This window comes from Carcharodon carcharias, chromosome 6, assembly GCF_017639515.1.
Source record: "Carcharodon carcharias isolate sCarCar2 chromosome 6, sCarCar2.pri, whole genome shotgun sequence".
In the NCBI taxonomy this organism is placed as follows: domain Eukaryota; kingdom Metazoa; phylum Chordata; class Chondrichthyes; order Lamniformes; family Lamnidae; genus Carcharodon; species Carcharodon carcharias.
The window spans coordinates 8903118-8925826 of NC_054472.1; the positions used below are offsets into that span (position 1 = coordinate 8903118).

Below are 22709 nucleotides of genomic sequence, written 5' to 3' on the forward strand. Positions count from 1 at the left end.
GGGTAAAATAAAATGCAACTTGAGCACAGTCCCACTCCAGGGAAACGCGAAAAAATCCAGTGGTGTCCTGGGGAAATCAGCTGCCTTTCAGAATTCAGCTGGGACCTTAGACTGACTTCTCTGGCGGATGTGAAAGATCCCATGGCACTATTTTGAAGAAGGCCAGGGGAGTTATTTCTGGTGTCATAGCCAAAATTTATTCCTCAGCCAACACTTTTGTAAAAAAAAATGACGATTTGGATATTAGCACATTGTGTGAGCTTGCTGTGTGAAAATTGGCTTGGGGCAATTCCTGCACTACAAACAGTGCCTGCGCTTGGAAAAGAGGACTTCATTGGCCGTGAAGCTTTGGGGTGTAGAGAAAGGTAATATGTAAATGCAGTTGTTAATAAACAATATTACATGGGGTTTGATGTACCAATCGGGTTGCAAAAAATGGCCATTTTAAACACTTGTTAAAACACCAGTCGAGCCTTTTTATGGTAACGGTGGTAGCAGGATCTGGGTTGAACTCGAAAACATGAACAGGAGCAGGAGTAGACCATACAGTCCATCAAATCTGCTCCGCCATTCAATACGATCATGGCTGTCCTTGCGTTTCAACTCCATTTTCCCACCTGCTCCCCATATCCCTTAATTGCCGGAGAGACCAACAATCTGTCTACCCCCAGCCTTAAATGTATTCAAAGATGGAGCATCCACAACCCTCTGGGGTAGAGAGTTCCAAAGATTCACAACCGCCTTTGAGTGAAATAACTTGATCCTCATCTCAGCCCTGGACGATCGGCCCCTCCTCCTGAGACTGTGCCCCCGCCCCGTGTTTGAGATTACCCGACCAGGGGAAACAATCTCTCAGCATCCACCCTACCAAACCCCTTCACAATCTTGTAGGTTTCAATGAGATCACCTTTCATTTTGTCTGAACTCCTGAGAAACATAGGCCCAATGGACTCAGCCTCTCACATAGGAAAACCACCCCCCCACCAACAACCCCCTCCCCCCCACCCACCCCAGCACCCAGCCCCGCCCCCTTCCAGGATGAGACCTGATCACTTGTTTTTTTTTCATTATTTGCTGTAACAGGAAGGATCCAGCACACGTGGGGGATGGAGTTCAGTGCAGAAAGCTTGGACAGAAACTGCCCCCACACACACACGACACAGAGAGAGAGAGAGAAGAGAAGAATACTCCCAGACACAAAAAAGGGGGAAAAAAGTGCTTCTAGTATCGTATGCAAATAGTGCCTGCTGACGTTTGCGATCATGTGCTTTGGTGGATCTGCCCCTATCGAGGTTTCCCTCTGCCTCCAAGCTGGGTTTTGCTACATTTCGCTGCTGGATTCATTGTAGCCAAGAAAGAGTTACAGAGTAGCGGCGGCTCAGCTCTCAGTATCCCCTCAACACAGCGGCGGCGGCGGCGGCGGCAGCAGCAGCAGCAGCAGGTAAAGAGATTTTAACCCCCTCTCTCCCTCCCTCCCTTCCACACACAACACCCTCTACCCAGAGAGTGAGGAATAAAATGCAACTTAAACATGTCTCCCATGTCGTAAGTAGAGCGAAACATGGCGGCCACGGCTCCCCCCCCATCTCCTGTCAGCTGTTGTTTTACCCAAAAAAAAGTGTTGTTTCTTTTTTCTTGTTTTTTTCCCCTTCCCTGCTCTTCATCCTTCCCTCTTTTTTTTGTGTAAATTTTCGGAAAGGGGTTTTTTTTTTGTTTTGGTCAGCCGGCGTTTCATCCTTTTTTTTATCCACCCTCCTCCTCCTCCTCCTCCCCAAAAACAAAGTGGAAGGTTCATAGAGAGAGAGAGAGTGTGTCTGTTTTCCTTTGAGGGGTTGAGGGAGGCTGTGGAAATGGTGTCGCCGTCTTGCGAGTTTGGCCGTATTGCGCGGGTCCGGCGGGGGGAATGGGGAGACTGGCGGAGTCTTGGCGGAGATCCGGCGGGGATTCGGTGCGGGACTGGCATAATCCGGCGGGGAGGGAGGGGGAGGGGTTGGGTGCTGGTTGGTTGGGGAAGGGAGGGAAGGAGGGGGTTGGATTTAGTTGGAGGGGGAGGGGGTGGGGGGTTGTTTCGCGCGGATTTGGGGGAAATCTGGGTGGAGGGGGTGGGAATTTGCTGGTAATTCTGAGGAGTTTTGGTTGGGGTGGGAGAGAGCGAGATTTAGCGGAGGTTTGGCGGTCATTTGGCGGGTCTGTTGGCTGAGGGTAGTGGAGCTGCTGGTTGTTGTGGAGATGGACGCCGTTTACTGCGACCTAATGCTCTTGTTTTTGTCTTTTTTTAAAAGAAATAATCCTGATCTAATCTAATCTGGAATCAGAGGCCTTGATCTCCCAGAGATAGTGGTTGGGGGTGGCCAGTCATTTCTGTTTGGACCAAGTAGCACCTGGGGTTTGAAACTTGGAAAGATGTGCTGGGGGAATTGGGCTTTTGTTTGCTTGTGTGTGTGTGTGAGAGAGAGAGATTTAAATTTCCCAAACTTCAGTTTAAGTACTTCTTCCCTGTCTAAATATACTGGGTAGCATCTAAACCACCCTCTTCCTCACCCTGCAACTCCCCACCCCCACTTCAAATAATTGAAAGGCAGTACTTCAAAATTTACCTATTTATCTCTTTATGATTATAAAGATCAAATCAGTTGCTTTCGGTAAATGAGGGTGAGTTCCATACTTTAAACGATCTGGCTGTAGTCGTTGAGCTATCTTTTCTGGCCCATATCATGTTTGCAATCATCAGTCACCTGTGTATGCTTTTCTGAAATGGTTTGAAACCATTGCATTGTATCTGTAAGATGTGCCAGTTTGTATGGGTTACTTTAATATGAGATCCGGTGTCTTTAAAACTTGTTGGGCCTTTTGGCACGCTTGTTGCACAGAGAAAAGAGCAGTGTTCACAAGCCAATGTCGGTGTTTTGCAAGACTGGTTTTGGAGAACACTGAAATGGAGAGAAGGTTTCTTTTTGCCAAGATGGGGCAGACGGAAACAGTTTTACCACTACTGAGTCCTTCACGAAAACAATGCGTCTTACTGAAAACAGGGGACCTTGGTTACTCTGGTAATGTGCAGACTTTTTTTTTTAGAAAAACACAATTTCCAAATCATATGAACCCTGTGGCAAGATAGTGCTATTGTTTTTTTTCCCTGCTTATTTAGTCATAAATTTTAGCAACCCAAAATTATGCTAGACAACAATAATTACACAAATTACACAAAAACTAATGAGCAGTCAACCAAAACAGAACTATTGTAAAGTCGTGAATGTGCAGAACAAAAACTTGTATCAGATCACTGCCCCCATCTGCAGAGCAGCTTTTTATGCAGCTTCCCTTCTACCCTGTGTTTTGGCAATGTATAGTAACTCCCCAAGTGCCGGCTGCATTCAGTGTAAATATTAATATTGAATTTACAGTGTTTTCTTGGCGATTTTAAGGTGCAGACCTGCCAAAATTAAATTCTGTTTTTAAGAAAAAGCACTGTATGTTTTTATGAAAATTTAAAAAAAAATATGTTCTGATCCTTGGTTGTGTTTGTAAGAAGCCTGTCAACCTTGGAACTAAACCAGCCTAAGCAGCAACAGTTGTACACTTCCCTGGCCTGATTTACCCTGTTGTTACACAGGGTTGGATGAAATTTACTGATGACCACACTATCTTTACATGGATGAGTACAAAGGTTGGCAGGACAGCTGTGTTAAATTAAGCTTTTAGATTTTAAAAAAGCAGGCGTGTTGAAGGTGAGGAGCCTTCGTTGAATATGCTGCTGAAGCTTTGGGCATGTAATGTATTTTTGTATGATGTAACTAGATCATTTCTTTTGCAATGAGACTGATGAGAGTTCTGTTGAAGAGTCATATGGACTCGAAACGTTAACTGTGCTCCTCTCAGATGCTGTCAGACCTGCTGAGTTTTTCCAGTATTTTTGTTTCTGTTTTGGATTTCCAGCATCCGCAGTTTTTTGCTTTTATCTGAACTTATTCTTTATTGGGATATGCATGTCACTGGCAAGGCCAGTCTTTGTTGCACGTCCCTATTTGTCCTTGAACTGAGTGGCTTGCTAGGACATTTCAGAGGGCAGTTAAGAGTCTGTCTGAAGTCACACGTAGGCCAGGCCAGGTAAGGATGGCAGATTTCCTTCCCTAAAGTGAGCCAGATAGTAATGGTGACCACGAAACTGAGACAAGCTTTCAATTTCAAATTTATTTATTGAATTCACCAGCTGCCATAGTGAGATTTGACCATGTGCCTACAGGCCATTAGCCTGGGCCTCTGGGTTACTAGCCAGTGACATTACCACTATGCCACAGTCTCTTCTGAAGGAAGAATGTGAATCAAAATTAAAAAGGTTTTAAATAAAAGGCAAATGAGAACAGATGTAATGTTGAGACCCACACAGGAAACCTGGACATGTTGCTATGTTTTTCTATGTCTATGTTTTTTTTTTGGCTTTAAAGGAGGAAAGATGAGCAAACCAATCGAGGGGAGTTCTAACTTGGTTGAGTGGGGGAGGGGGTTTGGAATTCGAAGGTTATTAAACCTGATGATACAAGTTAAATTAACATTTTCTCTTTCTAGTCTTGTTTTTAATGGTGAACGACAGCACGATCTGGTGTTCAGAATCGAAATAAAATTCTGCTGTTCGCAATTAGTGAAAATGTGTAAAAGTATAAAAGCTTTTATAATACCCGGATAAAATGCGTGATTTGTAACGCAGGGAACTGCAATATTCTAAATGCTAAATGCTAGCCAAAAATGTATTCGGTTTTACTGCTTTTATGAAAATATCACTTTTGCTGCTCAAATGGCTAGTTGTGAGCAAGTGTATGTGAATATTATGTCACTTGAGAATTTCTGGTATGTTACTTGTAACAATTTGCATGTTACAAGCAGGCATTCACTTCTGATCAGGGCAATCTGCACTTCAGTGTACCCATCTTGTGTTTACACTGTTTGCAGTCCCTGAGAATTCGTGTGCCAGGTAGCATTAGATTCCCAATTAAACTTGTGTAGTGCTTTCCTTGATTTGTTTTAAAAACTGGATTAGATTTGCATGTAGTATTTATTGGTTTTATAGGCACTACGTTCTTCTGTGAGTTTTTTAAAATCACAGTCAATGTTGACACGAATTTTATTGCAAATTGGCTGTGCGTTCACAGGATGAATGTGTTGCTGTGTAATGTGATTTGGGGTTTAGTGCAAGTTCTGGCTGAAATGAATGTGTAGCTTTTTGATAGAGAGCAACTGCAAGGCATCTTGTTATTTACATGTGACATTTTATGATTTTCATGTTTACTGTTGTTGTTGTTTGGATATCTTTAGCAGGAGCAGATTTTGTAGTGACAAACATTGTGAACAGGTTACTGTGTGAATTTGTATCTGGTTGGTTTTTTTTGAGGGATTGGCAAATGGAATGAAACCAAAGCAACAGATAAGGTCGTGAGACCAGCCTTCTTCTCTTCCCTCACCTGCAGTGTAAACTTTTTTTTTGCAAAAGAAATTTTGTTTCTTAATGAATGTGGCAACTGTCAACTTGTGAATCGCTTCCCTGCTTCCGAAAGGCTGCTACATTTGTTTCCTCATCTCCGTGATGCTCGGTGACTAATGCTTCCTGCCGAAGTAGGATGATTTGTATGAATATGATGGAGCTCAAAAAGGGCCAGGGTGTTGATCTCGTTGCTTTTGCAAAACCTGGAAACCCAAGTTCTGAGGGCCAGATTTCGTTTTTAGAAATTTTGTGGCCATTCCATACAACACTGTAAACACCTTCTTAGCCGTTTATCTTGGGCTAAAGGATTGGAGTTACAATTTCCCCACTTTTTTTTAATGGATGTATCCTTCTCTCCGCAACGTGCGCAACTTGAGTCCACAATGTGTAGACTTTCTTCTAGATGTTCAGCATCAGGGGAGTCCGACAATGGTGTTTCACTCTCCCCCCCTCTCTCCTCCTCTCTCTCTCTCTCTCTCCGCCCCCCCCCCCCCAACTTTAAAAATGCTTGCTGGACAGTGGTCGTCTCTGTACTTAGCCTTTCTGCAATTTTTGTCGGTGATCCTTTTCTTACGTATAACATTCCAAAATGCTAATAATGAGTAACTGTGAGAATGACTGATTAGCCATGGCAATCTGAATGAACTCATGTTGGCTTTGTTGAAAGCAAGTCGAAGGCATTTCTTTCAATTACAGTAGTGGCATCATTGCATTTAAATAAATTTTCATTTTATTTTCTCAGGATGTGAAATAATTTAAAGTAGAAAAGACCAAAATTATAAAAGCCAGTATAAGAAACACCCAGAAAGATCTTTTGCCGAGGTTGTGTGATAGAAAAGCTTGTGGCTTTAGTTTAAAAGCTGAAAAGATTTTCCCGCTTTCAGTGGTGGAAAAAAAAAATGTTTGCGCACTTTTCTCTGTCTTTTCCTGCCTGCTCAGTTTAGTTATTTGTTTCATTGCACCCACTGCATCTCAGCTTATCCTTTTCAGTTCTCAGGCTAATAACTGACTCATTCCATCACAGCTGCACTGAGCCCGGTGTCATGTATTTCAGTGGGTCAAAAGCTGTCACACAAAGATCAGGTGAGGGGTGGGTGGGGGGAGAGAAATACCACTAGCCCGCCGCCCCCCCCAGCGACTTCAAGAGCATTACCATGGTCAAATCCCCCACCATCAATATCCCTAGAGGTTGCCATTGGTCAGAACCCTAACTGAACCAGGTGCATAAATACTGCAGCAACAAGAGCAGGTCAAAGACTGGCAATTCTGCAGTGACTGACTCGCCGACTGACTCCCCCAAAGGCTGCCCACCATCTACAAGGCAAAGCCAGGAGTGTGATGGAATACTCTCCTCCACTTGCCTGGATGAGTGCAGCTCCAACAGCACTCGAGAAGCTCAACACCATCCAGGACAAAGCAGATGGTTTGATCAGCATGGCATCCAGTGTTTAAACATTCACTCCATCCACCACCGACGAACATTGGCAGCAGAGTGTGTACCATCTGCAAGATGCACTGCAGCAACTCACCAAGACTCCTTAGACAGCACCATTCAAACCCACAACTCCTAACTCTTAGAAGGAGAAGGGCAGAGAAAAAAGGGAACACCACCACCTGGAAGTTCCTTTCCAAGCCACTCACCATCCTGACTTGGAAATATATCGGCCATTCCTTCACTGTTGCTGGGTCAAAATCCTGGAACTCCCTCCCTAACAGTACTGTGGGTGTACCTACACCACATGGACTGCAGTGGTTCAAGAAGTCAGCCCCCCACCACTGAGTCAAGGGCAATTAGGGATAGGCAATAAATGCTGGCCTAGCCAGTGATGCTCACATCCTGTGAATGAAAAGATTTTTTAAAAATCACCACATTACTGCTTTGATTTTACCCAACCTGCTCATTAGTTTCACAACTTTATGTCTATATTGACCTCAAAATATTCTGTGCTGCTACAACAGTTTCTCTCCGGTCACCTGCCTGCATCTAGGAAATGGGGGGGCCTACAGACAGCTCTTTCACATCTTAATTTGTACCAGGAAGAACTGTCAGCTTCCATTAATTTTCAAAGATGCACACTTGCTGTGGAAACATTTACTGTCCAATTTACATAAATATTGTAGGCTTAACAGAAGCCAGAGCCATCCATTAATAAAATCATTTGATCGGATACCTTTGTTGGCTATTTAAAATAAATCCAAAAGTTTCCACGCTTTCGGAAGGGGAGAAATCCAAATGAACATTCGGGTTTGCTGCTGTTAACACTGAGTTCTGAGAAGCCTGGTGAATGGAAAGGGGATCATGTGTGCTCGGTTGAGAGAGTTTTGGATAGTTTCAAATTACAGTACATTTACTATTGCCTTGACAACAGTCACACTGAAACGTCACTGCTTGTGCTCTTATTTTCCTAATAAAACATTGCACAGGCTGTTACTCTCACGTTGCCTAAATAATGTCTTTTGGACATTTGCTAAGTATTACTCTACCCCAGTGTTCAGTGTTTACAATATTGGGCAAGCACAGCCTGAGCTTAACTCTTTTTTATTCATTAATTCCAAGCTCCATAATTTGCTCTGTAAAGGGCTATTACAATTTAGTTCTTGAAAGATGGCATTGTGTTCATGAGCTATCCCATGGCTTGCCTTTTTATCACTTTGTATTTCAAATTTATTTTTGCAGCCTCACGATGTTTTGCCCTTTTACCCACAGGGATTGTATGGAGCTTCTTTAACAGAAATTCAAGGTCTGATTTCTTTGTACTGAGGCAGAGAGAGAGATGTAGAATAGAGATACGTTTTCTGCAGAAATGATGTAAGCACTAATCTGTCAAGTCAGTTAAACAACTACTTCTCAAAAACCTTATTGTGGCATTTAGAAACCAATTTAATTCTGATGGGTCTATGTCTTAGTGTATCTTTAATGAGGCTTGTTCAGGACGTGGTTATGTAAGAGGATATGGGCTATATACCAGTGATGGCTTTAATAAGACACCTGCATTACTGAGTTTATTTAGTAAGTGGGTCTCTTTCATGGCAAGTGTAAAGACTTGAACGTTATACCGTTTCATGAATAACATATATTTTTCTTTTGATTCTGCTAATTACTTGGCCTTTTTTTATTCTTTCATGGGATGTAGGCATCACTGGCAAGGCCAGCATTTTTATTGCCAACCCTAATTGCCCTTGGTGAGCCGCCTTCTTGAACCACTGCAGTCCATGTGGTATAAAGACACCCACAGTGCAGTTAGGGAGGGAGTTCCAGGATTTTGACCCAGTGACAGTGAAGGAATGGCGATATAGTTCCAAGTCAGGATGGTGAGTGGCTTGGAGGGGAACTTGCAGGTGGTTGTGTTCCCATGCATCTGCTGCCCTCATCCTTATAGATGGTAGAGATCACAGGTTTGGAAGGGACAGTTGAAGGAGCATTGGTGTGTTTCTACCATGTATCTTGTAAATCGTATATGCTGCTGCCACTGTGCATCATTGGTGAAGGGAGTGAATGTTGAATGTGGTGGATAGGGGGCCAGTCATGTGCCTGCTTTGCCTTGGTTGGTGTCAAGCTTCTTGAGTGTTGTTGGAGCTGCACTCATCCAGGCAAGTGGAGAGTATTCCATCACTGATTTGTGCCCTGTCGATGGTGGACAGGCTTTGGGGAGTCAGGGTTACTTGTTACAGGATTCCCAGCCTCAGACCTGCTGTTTTAGGCACAGTATTTATATTACTGGTCTAGTTCAGTTTCTGATTCAGGTCGTTGATGGTAGGGAATTCAGCTATGGTGGTATCATTGAACGTGAAGGGGAGACAACTAGGTTCTCTCTTGTTGGACGTGGTCACTTCCTGGCATGATTGTTATTTGCCACTTAACCCAAGCCTGAATGTTGTCCAGGTCTTGCTGCATATTGACATGGACTGATTCAATATCTGAGGAGTTACAGATGGTACTGAACATGTGCAATCATTAGCAAACATCCCCACTTCTGACTTGTGTTGGAGGGAAGTTCATTGTGAAGCTCCTGAAGATGGTTGGGCCTAGAACATGACTGTAATGGCTTCAGATTAATTTGGGAAGCATCTTTGGTATAATCATCACCAAAAGTGGAATTCTTCACTGACAATACAAGTGTTCAGATCCATTTATAGTTCAGCTGATAATGAACGGCCTGTGACAGCTTGGAACAGGACCTGGATAGCAGCCCAGCTTGGGCTGAGAAGTGCCAGATGATGTTTATGCCATCAAGTGCCAAGTTAATGACCATTTTCAACAAGCAAAAACCCAACCATTAACCCCAATCTTCAATAGTACAGTCATCACCAACATTGACTTCCTTAGTGGGGGTCACCACTAATCAGCTTCTAAATTAGACCAAGTCAAATCAATGCCATGGCTATGTTTAGGGCAGAGGCTGGACACCCTGAGTAGCTCACCTCATTTCCCCCTCAAAGCCCCCCTGCTCTTGATTGGCTCCAATGCCACTGGACTCCGTATCAATCCCTTCGACTTACATGCCGCACTGCACCCGATGTTGTCTGTGGAAAATCTTGCATGTTAAGAGGGAGGACAGACGCACCAACATCAGTGCTCTCCCACAAGCACTGAGGTGATGATCACCCACCACCATCTTGGTTGGGTTGGTCACTTGTTCAGCTGTCAGATATCAGGCTTCCAAAGCAGGTCGTCTTCTCCCAGCTCAGTCAGGGCAGACGCACCAGAGGAGGACGGGAGAAGCGCTTCAAGGATGTGCTGAAAGCCAATGCGAAGAAATGCAACATTGACACCAATTCCTGGGAGACCATTGCCCTGGACCGAACCAGATGGCAGCAGAGTCTGTGGGAAGGGGCCCAGCGCTTTGAGACCCGATAGCGACAAAATGAAGAGGAAAAGCGAGAGCGGTTAAAAGACCATGACCCGAACTTAATACACATCCAGATAGCCCACATGATGGCAAATGTCCTAATGTGCCATAAAATCTGCAGATCCTGAATCGGCCTCAACAGCAGTCTCCGGATTCATGGAGGACAATCATCTTCACTAGTGAGGAATAGACAATGCTGAATGATCTATGGTGTGCACTGTAACAATGTACCAAAGTTACATCCACAGAATCTTCCTCTCCTGTGATCTCTTCTGCTAAAAAGGGCAAGAGCAGCAATGCTCTGAGAAAACCATCACCTCCAGATTCCTCTCCAAGTCTCAAGTCATCCTCACTTAGGCATATCTCAATGCCATCCCTTCAGTGAATTAATGCATTTGCATTTCCTTCCTCACACCATGGTGAATACACCATCGTCAAAGGGCTGCAGTAGTTCTAAGAGAAAGCTCACCTTCTCAAGGCAAATAGAGATAGGTAATAAAATGTGCCCTTGCCAGCAATATTTATGGCCTAAAAATGAATGGTAAAAGGCAACATTCTACCAAACAGACTTTTTTTTTAAAAGTCAAAATGAACCTGTTCTCATTGTGTTGTGCCAGTACCACCTCACATCGTCATTTGAGCATTGGGCAAGCTTGGTAACATGACATCCCCTTTAAAAATAATTAAATAAATTGGCTTATTTTCTGCCAAGTTCCGTGACGAACATCTTTTAGATCAAGATTGTACACTTGGATGTAAATGGCTCATTAAGATGTAGTACAAGTTGTCAGATGCTTATAATTGTATGATTGTGGAAATAAATTTTTCAATACCAGTGCATTAGGGAGAAAATTGGTTTAACAATTCAGAGCAACAAAGAACTAGATAGATTTAAGTAATGTGCTATAAAATGTGCTATTAAGAAGACAGTGCTCCCTCTATGTTTGCTTACCTCACATCTTAAATAGTCCAACAGTATTGTTTTGTTTTTAAAAAGTTGTCCTATTCTATAGGTCATTAAATTGTAGTGTCTTCTGTTTCATGTTGATTTATTAGTCACTTTAAAAAATGGTACTTGCAGCCAAGCCACAATTAGCCAAGTGTACAGCGACTGCTAGTTAGATCTTTTAATGTATTCCGTTGAAGTTGATTTAAGAGAGAGAAACTCAGAACTTCAGCAAGCTACCCGAGTCTTTTTAACTTTTTGATTTTGAAAGAAATGTTCAACTGTTCTTTGCCTTTTACCTAGTGGCAATAGGATAATGCTGTCTCCCAATCCTCTCCAGTATATTTACCTTCCCTGGTCTGGAGGTTTTCCTCTTCCCCACACTTTTTTCCGAAGTGATTTGTGTCACATACCTTCAACTATTTTACTCTTTTTTTAAAAAATATATATATTATATTTATATGGAAAAATTATGATTGTACTGGGTTGGTTTAAACATTATAAAGATGTTTAGAAAATCACAACAGACGAGTTAGATCTGTTCTTTTAAGAAATCAATTTTTTGTATTTACTCTTTATTGAATTTCAGCCATCAAAAGAAAGGTTACAATAAATTATCAAGTGGCCAGAAAATGAAAGACAAGTGAAGTGAAGGTTGCATTTAAAATTTGTAGTTTAGATTGGAGAGCATTACCCATTGACTGGAAGGGGTAGTGGAGAGATTTAAGGTACAGTGAGGTTTGCAGTCACAGTGTTTTTTTTGTAGCATGCCTGCTGAGCAGTTACAGTTCTAGTGTTGACAGAGACTCAATTCTGAGCCGCACTTGTAGATGGTATCCATGTGCAGGCTTCCACAGTGCTACACAAGGACGCGAGGAGAGAGTTTGTCTGAATGGTTGTGGGGGAGGGGTGGCACACTGGATTGTCCCATTATGTGTCAATCAAGTTTATAATAACAGCCTGCATTGTTAAACACATCATAAAATATCGCAAGCTGCTTTGCAGGAGCATTGCAGGACAACATTTTACACCTGGCCACATAAGATATTAGGGCAGGTGCCAAAAACCTTGGTCAAAGAGTTAAATTTTGAGGATCTTCAAGGAGGAAAGAGAGGCAGAAAGGTTTAGGGCGCCAGAGCTCAGGGTCTAGGCAGCTGAAGTACAGCAACCAATGGTGGAGCAATTAAAATCAGTGACGCTTGAGGCCAGTGTTAGGTGAACGCAGGTATCCCTGAGGGCCGTGGGGCTGAAGGAAATCACAGAGAGAGGGGCGCCTAAGGCCATGGAGGGATTTGAAAACAAGACTGAGAACTTTGAAATCGACTTGTGGCTTAGCCGGGAGCCAACGTAGGTCAGTAAGCAAATGGACGATGGTTGAATAAGAGTTTGTGCAAGTTAGAACACGGATGACTTAAAGCTTGCGGAGGGTAGAATATGGGAGGCTGCCCAAGGGTGCATTGGAGTTGTCTAGTCCAGAAGTGACCAAAGCATGGATGTGGGTTTCAGTGGCAGATGAGTTGAGGAAGGGGCAGTGTTACAGAGATGGGAACTGGTGGCTAGTTTAAGAGAATGATATTCACTAAGAGGCCCAATACATGAGTGTTTTACATCTTTTTAACATGGTTTTGATGTCTTTTCAGGGGTGCAGATAACCAAAAGATGTTATGTACTTTGTAGAAATGATTTGAATTTAAAATACATGTAAATCATTCTGTTTGCAAATTTCAGGGACCTCAATCCTACTACGCTAACTCTTCATCACAAAATTCAGAAAATAACATTGGAGGGTTGAGTTTCTCTCATGTAGGTAGGTGGTTGGAAAAAGAAAACTTAAGTTTCAGAAGAAAATAAAACATTTATTACATTGTGGTTTGGGAGTAGCTGAGACCAAGGGTGCAGCCTGATAATATAATTAGGTCTGGGTATAAGTCTTGTTTAATATTAAAGCTCAGCTTTTATCTCTTATGTTGTTAACTGTTTCAGTTGGGTACATCAGGAGAAAGTGGGAATGATGAAGATAGCAAACTTCAATTAAATTTGCCTTTTAGTATTTTCAGCACAGTGGTCAGGGAGTATGGGGGTGTCCTTAGCATCTGGAGCATGGAGTGGTCACTTAATGGTAGGTAAGAGTGTGGTTGTTGATGTTATCAAGTCCATATAGATAAGATTCTAAACAAAAGTTTATTATGCAAAAATGAAAGCATGTGGATTTAGATCCAACCTTGTGCCTGGGTTTGGGAGATAGGAGGGAGAGTGTAAGGAGAAAGGGAACATATTAATTGAGGGGATGCGACAAGTGGTATTCCCCGGGGATCTGTACTGGAGCCTTGGCTTTTCATGTTATCCTTCAAGTTACTGACATAGAGAATGCTAGAAATGAGAGAGTGGGAATATTGTACATCCAAGTTTGCCAATGACACCAAGTTGGGAGCCACATTAAGTTGTGCAGATGGGAGCAAGAAGTTACAAAGGGACAGAGAGACAGGCTAAGGGATTGGGAAGAACAGTGGCAGATGAAGCTCAATGTGAGGTCTTCCACTTGGATCCAAGAAAGACATCAGAATGTTTTCTTAATGGTGAGAAATTAGGAATTGTGGAGGAGCAGAGTGATTTTAGACATTCATGTACACAAATCACTAAAGGTCAGTGCACAGGTATAAAGCATAATCAAAAGGCTAACAGGATGTTAGCCTTTATCTCAAGGAGCATACAAATGGAAGTTATGCTTCACCTGAACAGAGCCTTGTTCAGACCCCAACTGGGGGACTACATTCAGTCCAGGGCATCACACCTCCAGAAGGATATATTGGCTTAGAGGGGATGCAGCACAGATTCACCAGAAAGGTACTGGGGCTTAAAGGGTTAAATTATAAAGACGGCTGCAGTAACCTGGCTTGTGTTCCCTTTAGAAGGTTTGAGGAGTGATTTAATCATGATGCTTTAAAATGACACAATAGTTTGGGATTGTTGTGTTGCCTTTTCTGGATTCAGTGTTTAAAGTGAGAGCTAAACCTTTTCAGAGTGAAACCTGGAATCTTTTTCCGTATAAAAGGAAACCTGGAAAACTGCCCCCCCCCCCCGCCCCCCCCCCAATTCCAAAAGGATCAATTTAAATTTAAAGATGGAGTTAGATGGATTTTTATTAGGTAAGGATATCAAATGATATGCTCCAGTGGCAGATAAATGGATTGGAGGTACTAATTAACTATGGCCTGATTGAATAGCCTCGAGGGGCTGAATTTCTGCGGCTTTTCTTATACCCGAAGTGTCCTGTTTGCGTTCTTGCCGATAGACTGGAAGCGTGAACGGCAGAGGAAATAAAGATTAAAAGTGCACTTCAAAACAACTACCTTTTAGAATGTGAAATTTATAAATTTATAATCCCTCTTCTTTCAGCCATGATGATTCAAGGGACAGAGTACCATGTAAACAAAAAGAATACTTTGTCATACATGACCTTTTGCACAGAAACAGAATGTTCTGTGCCTGCAACAGCAGTGCTTTTTATAATAATTTACAGATGCTTTAAACAAGAGGGACTACTGTTTGTGATGCTAATTGTCAGGGATGAATCAGTAATTAAATATATAACAGTGATGCTGAACAGATCAATACAGACAATAAGTTTAAGCTTAGTGAAATATTTTTGATTCAGGGTGGCTATGGTATACAATAATCTATTTAAATTTTAAATTGACGCGTGTAATGTGGCCTTTTTCCCACCTCTGACACGACCCGCCTCTGCCCCTGCCTTGCTCCTCTGCTGCTGAAGCCCTCGTCCACTCCTTTGTTACCTCCAGACGACTCTTCTAACGCAATCCTGGCCTGCCTCCCATGTTTTACCGGCCGTAGACTTGAGGTCATCCAAAACTCTGCTGCCTGGAGTGTCCTAGAGCACGCCAAATGCTGTTCATCCATCACCCTGGTGAGTTCTGACCTGCCGTAGACCGTGCGGCATGGAAGTGGGCCTATGAAGCTTCGCAAAATCCGTCCAAAAATGGGGGTCAACCTGAACGCCGAGTATAAAATGCAAAGGCCAGTATTGGTGCGGGGGAGGACCCATTTCTTTTCGTCTGTCGCCACGTGCAGTCTGCTCTGTGGGCGTGTCTTAAACTCCCCCGCATCTGCTTGGCAACATGGCCTGCTTGTTCCCTTGCGCTGACTCATGAGGTGCGTATAACCCTAAGCATGTATCTCCTGAGCTGAAAAATTGAGGCCAATTCCTAATGCGAATATAGCCCTAAACATGCATTATTAGCTGAAAAATGAGGCGGGGGGTGGGGCGGGGGTGGGGGGGGGAATCAACTTTTATATGCCGAGTATAGGCCTAAGCATGCATTTTGGTGCTGAGAAGATGGGGCTGTCTTATACACTACAGTCCATGGTGCATTGGCCCCTGATTAAATAGTGCCCCCATTTTAAAATTTTTATCGTTGTTTTCAAATCCCTCCCTGGCCTGGCCTCTCCCCATCCCTGTAACCTCCCTCCAGCCTTTCAATCTTCTGAGATCTCTGTGCTCCTCTAATTCTGGCCTTTTGACCATCCCTGATTTTAATCGCTCCACCATTGGTGGCCATGCCTTCAGCTGCCAAGGCACCAAGCTCTGAAATTCCCTCCCTACACCCCTCTACTTCTCTCTCTTCCCCCTCTTAAGATGCTCCTTAAAACCTACCTTTGTGACTAAACCTAAGGTCGCCTGTCTCGGTGTGGTAGCGCCTGTGTGAAGCGTTTTGGGACACCTTATTTGCGTTAAGGGTGCTACATAAATACAAATTGTTGTTGTGAATTTCATACTGCTGGAGAACTTTTGTCTGAAATGAAGCTTTTCATATAAGCAGTACCAGCGTTTTCTGGAAAGGGAAGGAATCTGAAGTCCTTTTAAACACTTGAAATGTAAAGTAAACATCTGCAATGTACCACACTGGCTTTTGTCACCATCTCATTAATTATAGGTCTGCCAAGTTTTTCTTCCATGTGTGTATGTCTTTTTTTCTTGTGGGCGGAATAATTTATTTCCTCTTTTAACGTTTATTAACTGCAGTGTCACTTTTTTTTTAAACAACGCAAATAAAATTAGCTATGAAACATCGGGTTGAGGTTGTTAATATTGAAATAGCTGCTGATATGAAGCTGAACCCGTATAGTAATGAATTTTCTATTCCCTAGCAGGAACATGAGCACTTTAATTGGTGGCTTTATTGAAACTGTCATGAGTGAAAATGGTTACTAGGTAGAAACTGACTAAACAATTTACGATACAATTTAAATTTCAGTTGACAAGCCAGTTTTAGTTCTGTCTGTTCCCTTCGACTGTCTAATGATCAATTCCTAGTGTTTGCCCAGTGATTGCAGGCAAATACTTCAGGGTAAACTATCAATGTATTCATTTTTGCACTTTTAAATCTTGCAAAACCAAATATTCTTAATGGTTCGTAATGTCATAATTGCCATTTCTTGAATAGCTAACTGCAGCTCAAATCTCGTTTGCCTACTTATCTTGATTTGGATCAGTGCCTGAAGTGTGCTGTTGGTAATGTTTAACCCACAAAATTGGATTTAGGCTCATTATTTTCTCAGTTCACCCTAAACCCAGTAATATTGTAAACCCACTGTTACCAAACCCCAAAACATCACATCAAATATAAGGCTGCTATCTTTTAAGTTAAGCCATCTTTAAAATGTTTGTAACATTTCCAACTAAAATATTCTTTTTAAATGAAATTACTTCTCATTTTTTTTAAGTGTTGATTTATCCCATCTGTAATGTTTAATGTGTAGACTTTGTAGGCCAATTGGAGAGCAGTTAAGCTGTCTGCATGTTGGGGATTGGGATCTGCTTGTGATCTATTGCAATCGGTGTCAAAAGGGACTTGGAAGTCCAGGTACACAGATCATTAAAATGTCATGAACAGGTACGGAAAATAATCAGAGGCTAATAGAATGCTGACCTATGTATCCAGAGGATGAGAGTACAAAGGGGTAGAAGTCCTGCTTCAACTTTAGAAAGCCCTAGTTAGATTACACCTGGAGTTACTGTGATCAGTTCTGGGCGTTACATCTTAAGGAGGGTGTATTGGCCTTGGAGGGAGTGCAGTGCAGATTGACCAGAATGATACCTGACTCCAAGGATTAAATTACAAACATAAAAATTAGGAGCAGGAATGGGTCATTCAGCCCCTCAAGCGTGCTCTCCATTCGATAAGCTCTACTTTCTTGTCTACCCCCAATAATCAAAAATTTCTCAAACTCAGCCTTAAAAATATTCAATGACCCAGCCTCAAATGCTCTCTGGGGAAGAGAATGCCACAAACCAATGACCCCCCTCAGAGAAAAAAATTCTCCCCATCTCCATCTTAAGTGGGAAGTCCCCTTATTATTAAACCATGCTCCCTAGTTCTAGTCTGTCCCAGAAGGGGAAACATCCTTTCATCACCCATTCTGTCAAGTCCCCTCAGGATCTTAGGTGTTTCAATAAGATCACTGCTCGTATTCCAATGGATATAGGCCCAACATGTCCAACCTTTCCTCATAGGATAGACTCCTCCTCCCAGGAATCAGTCAAATGAACCTTCTCTGAACTACATCTAATGCTGTTATGTCATTTCTCAAGTAAGAGGACCAAAATTAGACATGGTACTCTAGATGTGGTCTCACCAGCACCCTGTACAACTGAGGCAAAACTTCTCTTTTTTACATTCTGTACCCTTGCAATAAACAACAACATTCCATTTGCCTTCCTAATCACTTGCTGTACCTGCATACTAACTTTTTGTGATTCATGTACTAGGACACCCAGGTCCCTCTGTACCGCGGAGTTCTGCAATCTTTCTCCATTTAAATAACATATTGCTTTTCTATTCTTCCTGCCAAAGTGGACAAGTTAATATTTCCCACATTATAGTTTATTTACCTTTTTTTTTTGCCCACTCACTTAAACTATCTAAACCCCTTTGTAAATTCTTTATGTCCTTCTCACAATTTACTTTCCTACCTATCATTGTGTCATCTGCAGATCTAGCAACCATACATTTGGTCCTTTCATCCAAGTCATTGATATAGCTTGTAAACAGTTGAAGCCCCAGCACTGATCCATGGAGCACTCCACTAGTTACAGCTTGCCAACCTGAAAATGACCCATTTATCCCTACTCTTTGCTTCCTGTTAGCCATCCAATCCTCTATCCATGCTAATATGTTACCCCCTACATCATGTGTTGTTATCTTGTGTTGTAACATTTTTGGAGCCTTATCAAAGATCTTTTCAAAATCCAAGTACATGACATCTAGATTCCTCTGAGGGAAGATTACACAAACTAGGGTTATAATTGCTGGAATTTAGATTAAGGGATGAATTGATTGGAGATTTTAAGGGGAACAGGTAGGGAAAATTGGGAGAAACCATTTCCGCTGGTTGGGGAGTCTAGGACTCTGGGCATAGTGTTAAAATTAGAGCCAGACTTTACAAGAGTGAAATTAGGAAACACTTTGTACAAAGTTTGCAGACATTTGGAACTTGTTTATTAATTTTAAACCTGACATTGATAGGTTTCTGTTAGCCAAAGGTATTAAAGAATGAGTTGAGGAAGGTATGTGAAGTTGGGTTGCAGATTAGCCATGATCTCATTTAATAGTGGAACAGGTTTGAAGGGCTGAAAGGTTGTCTCCTGTTCCTATGTAAGTTGCTAGTGTTCCTATGCACACTTGGACCAGTTAGTGACTTGGATTTCTCTACAATAAACCAAATAAGGAAAGGATTAGGATTTTCTTTTTCAACAGACATATTCTCACTGATGTTCCCGCCTCCCTTTCCCTTCTGAAAGTGTCGCTCTTCTCCCCCCCCCCCCCCCCCCCCCCCCCCCCCCCCCCGCCCCCCACACACACACACACCCACAATCACTGCCAAATGCCCACTAACTGAGTTCAATTCCACAGAACCAGTGACTCACCAATAGCTTGTGCAAGTTGCCTTCATTCATTGTGGACCTTTGATATAGAGAGTTAGGAGGTGAATCAGCAAAGCCTGCTTCTGCCTCATCCCATGCATCTCATCAGGCTGACACTATGAGGATGGATGCGGTGACTGTTTTTCCCTTCCTGGCTCATATGCTGAGGCAAAAAGCAACCAGTAGAGAGATCAGTTAAGTCAAAGTAGACTGAATGTGGACATGAAAGCTTCCAGATCCCAGAACCCTTTTCCACCTCAACATGAAAGTCCTGCACAATATTATGGGTGACACAGATTATCGGTTATTGAAACCTGGAGTCTGGAGGTTTGTTTCCTGAAGCAGCCCAATTGGTTTCAGCCTGTTTCTTCCCCCCCGCACCCCCACCCCAACCCCATTTCCCTTTTCTAATCAACTTAAAAACTGTTCATTGTGAATCTGTGTGGCGTGTGTCAGTGCAGTTTAGCTGCACCTGGACAATGGTCTTGTTTGGGCTTTGTGCTTCCCCCAGCTTCCGTGAAGGTGGTCAGTGGGACGAAAGGGAGAACTAGTGCACACTCTCCTCCAGATTTAAGCTTCAGTCTTTCCTCCGATTGTTTGAATAAATCTGCTGGCCAGCCTCTCACAGGATAAATACAACGCAGGTCAATAGTCCACACTGGCCTCCCCACCTACTGGCAATACTTGTGGAGCAGAGCAGGGAGTGGAGATTACTCCAAAGCAAACCTGTTAATTTTGTGCCAAAGCTAGTGTAACCATTTGGCTGTATCACTAGTTTTGTCTGCATGTTCCAGGTACACTTCAAATAGCAGGATTTCATTTTTTTTCCCCACTTGCTTATGTACGCCCGCTCACCGCGACTCTCTCCCACACCCTTGATAGAAAGTGCCTGACCATGATAAAATTATCGAGTCATGACTCCAAATCCGTTTTGTATTGCACATCAAAAAATATAATTATACCAGCCAGCCAAATTGCTGCAGATGGGTAGCCATTCAGAAATGACCAGGATTTACGCCATTGATGGTAATAATATTCAAGGCTGCTTACTGATTTACAGTCTACACATGGACAGAATTGAAGAATTCAATCCCCAAAATACTGCTTTAAAATCCCACAAACTTTTGTTATGGAAATAGAGTTGAGCATATTCAGTTAGCATTAACTGGCATCTCTGATAATGATTTGTGCTTACATGTTCCTTGTTGTATTTTCAGTTAATATTCTCAATAAATTAAAATATTTGTGTTACACACTCACCCCTCCAATAATCAGGTTACATTTTTCACTCAATTTTATGATCAGATGTCTGGTTAATGACTAAACTGATGTTTCGCTATCCTGGTGGCACCTGTTAAATCCATTCAAAAATACATTTCCAAATCAAATGCTAGGTATGCAGTCCTGTCATGTACTTAAAGGGCTGGCTCTACAGTGGAAATTTTCCTTCCGTCTTTCTCCAGATGCAAGTTATACTGTTACAGCCAGATTTATTATCTAATCATAATTGCCCAGAAGGTGGTGATTGGCCTTTCACTTGAAACTGCTGCAGCCCTTGTGATGACGGTGAACTCTATGGTTTTGATCCACGGACATTGAAGGAACCTAGATATTTGTAAATCAGGATGTTGTGCGTGTGTGACTTGGAGGGGAAACAAAGTGATGGACCCCCCAGGTGACATTGCTGCTGTTGACCTTCATGGTGGTAGAGGTCGTAAGCAGTGAACCTGTTGTTGAAGTAATCTTGGTGGGTTGCTGCAGTGCACCATGCAGATTGCGGACACTGCACTTACAACTGTGCTGGTACTGCAAAGGTGGATATTGTGTTGAGTGGCAGTGGAACCAAATTAAGGGAACTGTTCTGTCCTGGCTGTCGTCAGGCGTCTTGTGTTATTGCAGCTATACCCATTCTGACAAGTGGTGCATATTTCTGATCTGAGCCTCGTAGAAAGTGGAGAAGCTTTGAAGAGTCAGGAGGTGCACCACAGTTGAGACTGCCCAGTCTCTGCCCTGCTTTTGTACCCACAAAGCCTATATGACGCGGCCAATTCAACTTCTCCCAGTTGTGACAAAATGTTGTGTTGGTGGGGAATTTGGCAAAAGTGGCATTGTTCAAGTGGAGATGGATGGGCTTTCTTTTGTTAGAGGCGGTCATTACCTGACTCTTAACTTAAATGTTATCTATTGCTTGTCAGGGCAAGACCGATTGTCGCCTAGGTCCTGCTGTCATGGGCTGCTTCATCACTGACGGAGTTATGAATGGAGCTAAACACCTGAGGAGTCATCAGTGAGCAGCCCTACCTCTGATCTCCTGGCAGAGGAACAGTTACTGATGAAGCAGTTAAAGATGGTTACCCAAAAACACATCTCTGAAGTCCTGCAGCATTGGGCTGCAATGAGTGGTATTCAAAAACCACAAATGTCTTCTTTCGTGTCAAGTCTGAGGTTTTCCTCTTCAACCTTTATTGACTCCTCCAGGTTTTGCTGCAACTGCTATTATACATATCCAAACACTGCTTTGACCAGTTGACTGAATTAACTGAATAGATTGATTAGATTTAATCTAATTAAAGTCTCCTTGATGGCACAAATGTATTTTTTCTTTAACAATAAATAGCATTGTAAGTATTGTTATTAAATACCCCTCCTCCAAGTCCCCAGCAAAAAATGCCTTGTCAGACACCATCCATTTTTCACATGTTTTAGATTTTTGTAATGAAGATGCTGAGACATACTTTGGTTTATATTAACTCTGCACCATTCCACCAAATCTAATGCTATGGTTAACAGGACTGAGGGAACCAAAATGGGATTCACAGCTATTTCTAAACAAAAGACACCCTTACGATTCCAAATTTCAATCCTTGTACTTTGAGATAGGACAGGCAGTACAGACTTGGTTTCCGTTGCTCTAATTAATTTGTTAACTCAATAATTGAAATGCTGAGTTCTGAAAAATGTACAAAATGGAAGTTTTGTTTAATAAAAAAGCCCATTGTTTTGGCAAATTTTTGCCTTTTTGAGTGAAGCTTTCATAGAAAGAAAAGATAGTTACTTATTAAGCATTGCAAATTAAATGGTTGAATACTGCAGTGAGTTTGGGTTAGTCTGTTCTCACTGCAGGCCCTGAATTCAGGCGTTTTTGACAGCTCAATTTGAATGAAGTATAGTGGTTGACAGGGAGAGAGAAGTACAGCTAGGATTATTTATTTATTTATTTATTTTGCTGGGATTAGTGAGATTTTTTGTCCTGAATTTGATTTGAGCAGGAGCTACATTTCTGCTGCATCGGAGTTTTCAGAGTTAAGTCGTTGCTTCCTGGAACTCCTCCAAGACAAATGAACTGCTTTTACGGGAAAAAAAAGCTTGGCTATGAAGTCTGCACAGTGGGTGCAACTTGGAAGTGCTGCGAATGAAGTCTTCACTAAATTAAACACATTCTTTACCACTGGAGCACTGAAGTCATTAGTTGGGGAGATGGACGAAAAAAAACTA

The 22709-nt window shown here is 42.4% G+C and overlaps 2 protein-coding genes across 4 annotated transcripts in view; both read left to right on the plus strand.

Moving 5' to 3' along the window:
* The first annotated feature begins 1310 nt into the window (after positions 1 to 1310).
* Positions 1311 to 22709, plus strand: part of zhx2a (zinc fingers and homeoboxes 2a) — an 81240-nt gene continuing 59841 nt past the window's right edge. The window contains exons 1-2 of one of the 3 annotated variants that reach the window (XM_041189552.1): positions 1311 to 1441; positions 13001 to 13079. The gene's annotated coding sequence lies outside the window, so the exon portion shown is untranslated. The remainder of the gene's footprint in view (positions 1442 to 13000; positions 13080 to 22709) is intronic. The other 2 variants (XM_041189553.1, XM_041189556.1) reach the window with 2 other exon arrangements.
* Positions 1334 to 22709, plus strand: part of tbc1d31 (TBC1 domain family, member 31) — a 167337-nt gene continuing 145961 nt past the window's right edge. Inside the window, exon 1 of the mRNA XM_041189551.1 lies at positions 1334 to 1441. The gene's annotated coding sequence lies outside the window, so the exon portion shown is untranslated. The remainder of the gene's footprint in view (positions 1442 to 22709) is intronic.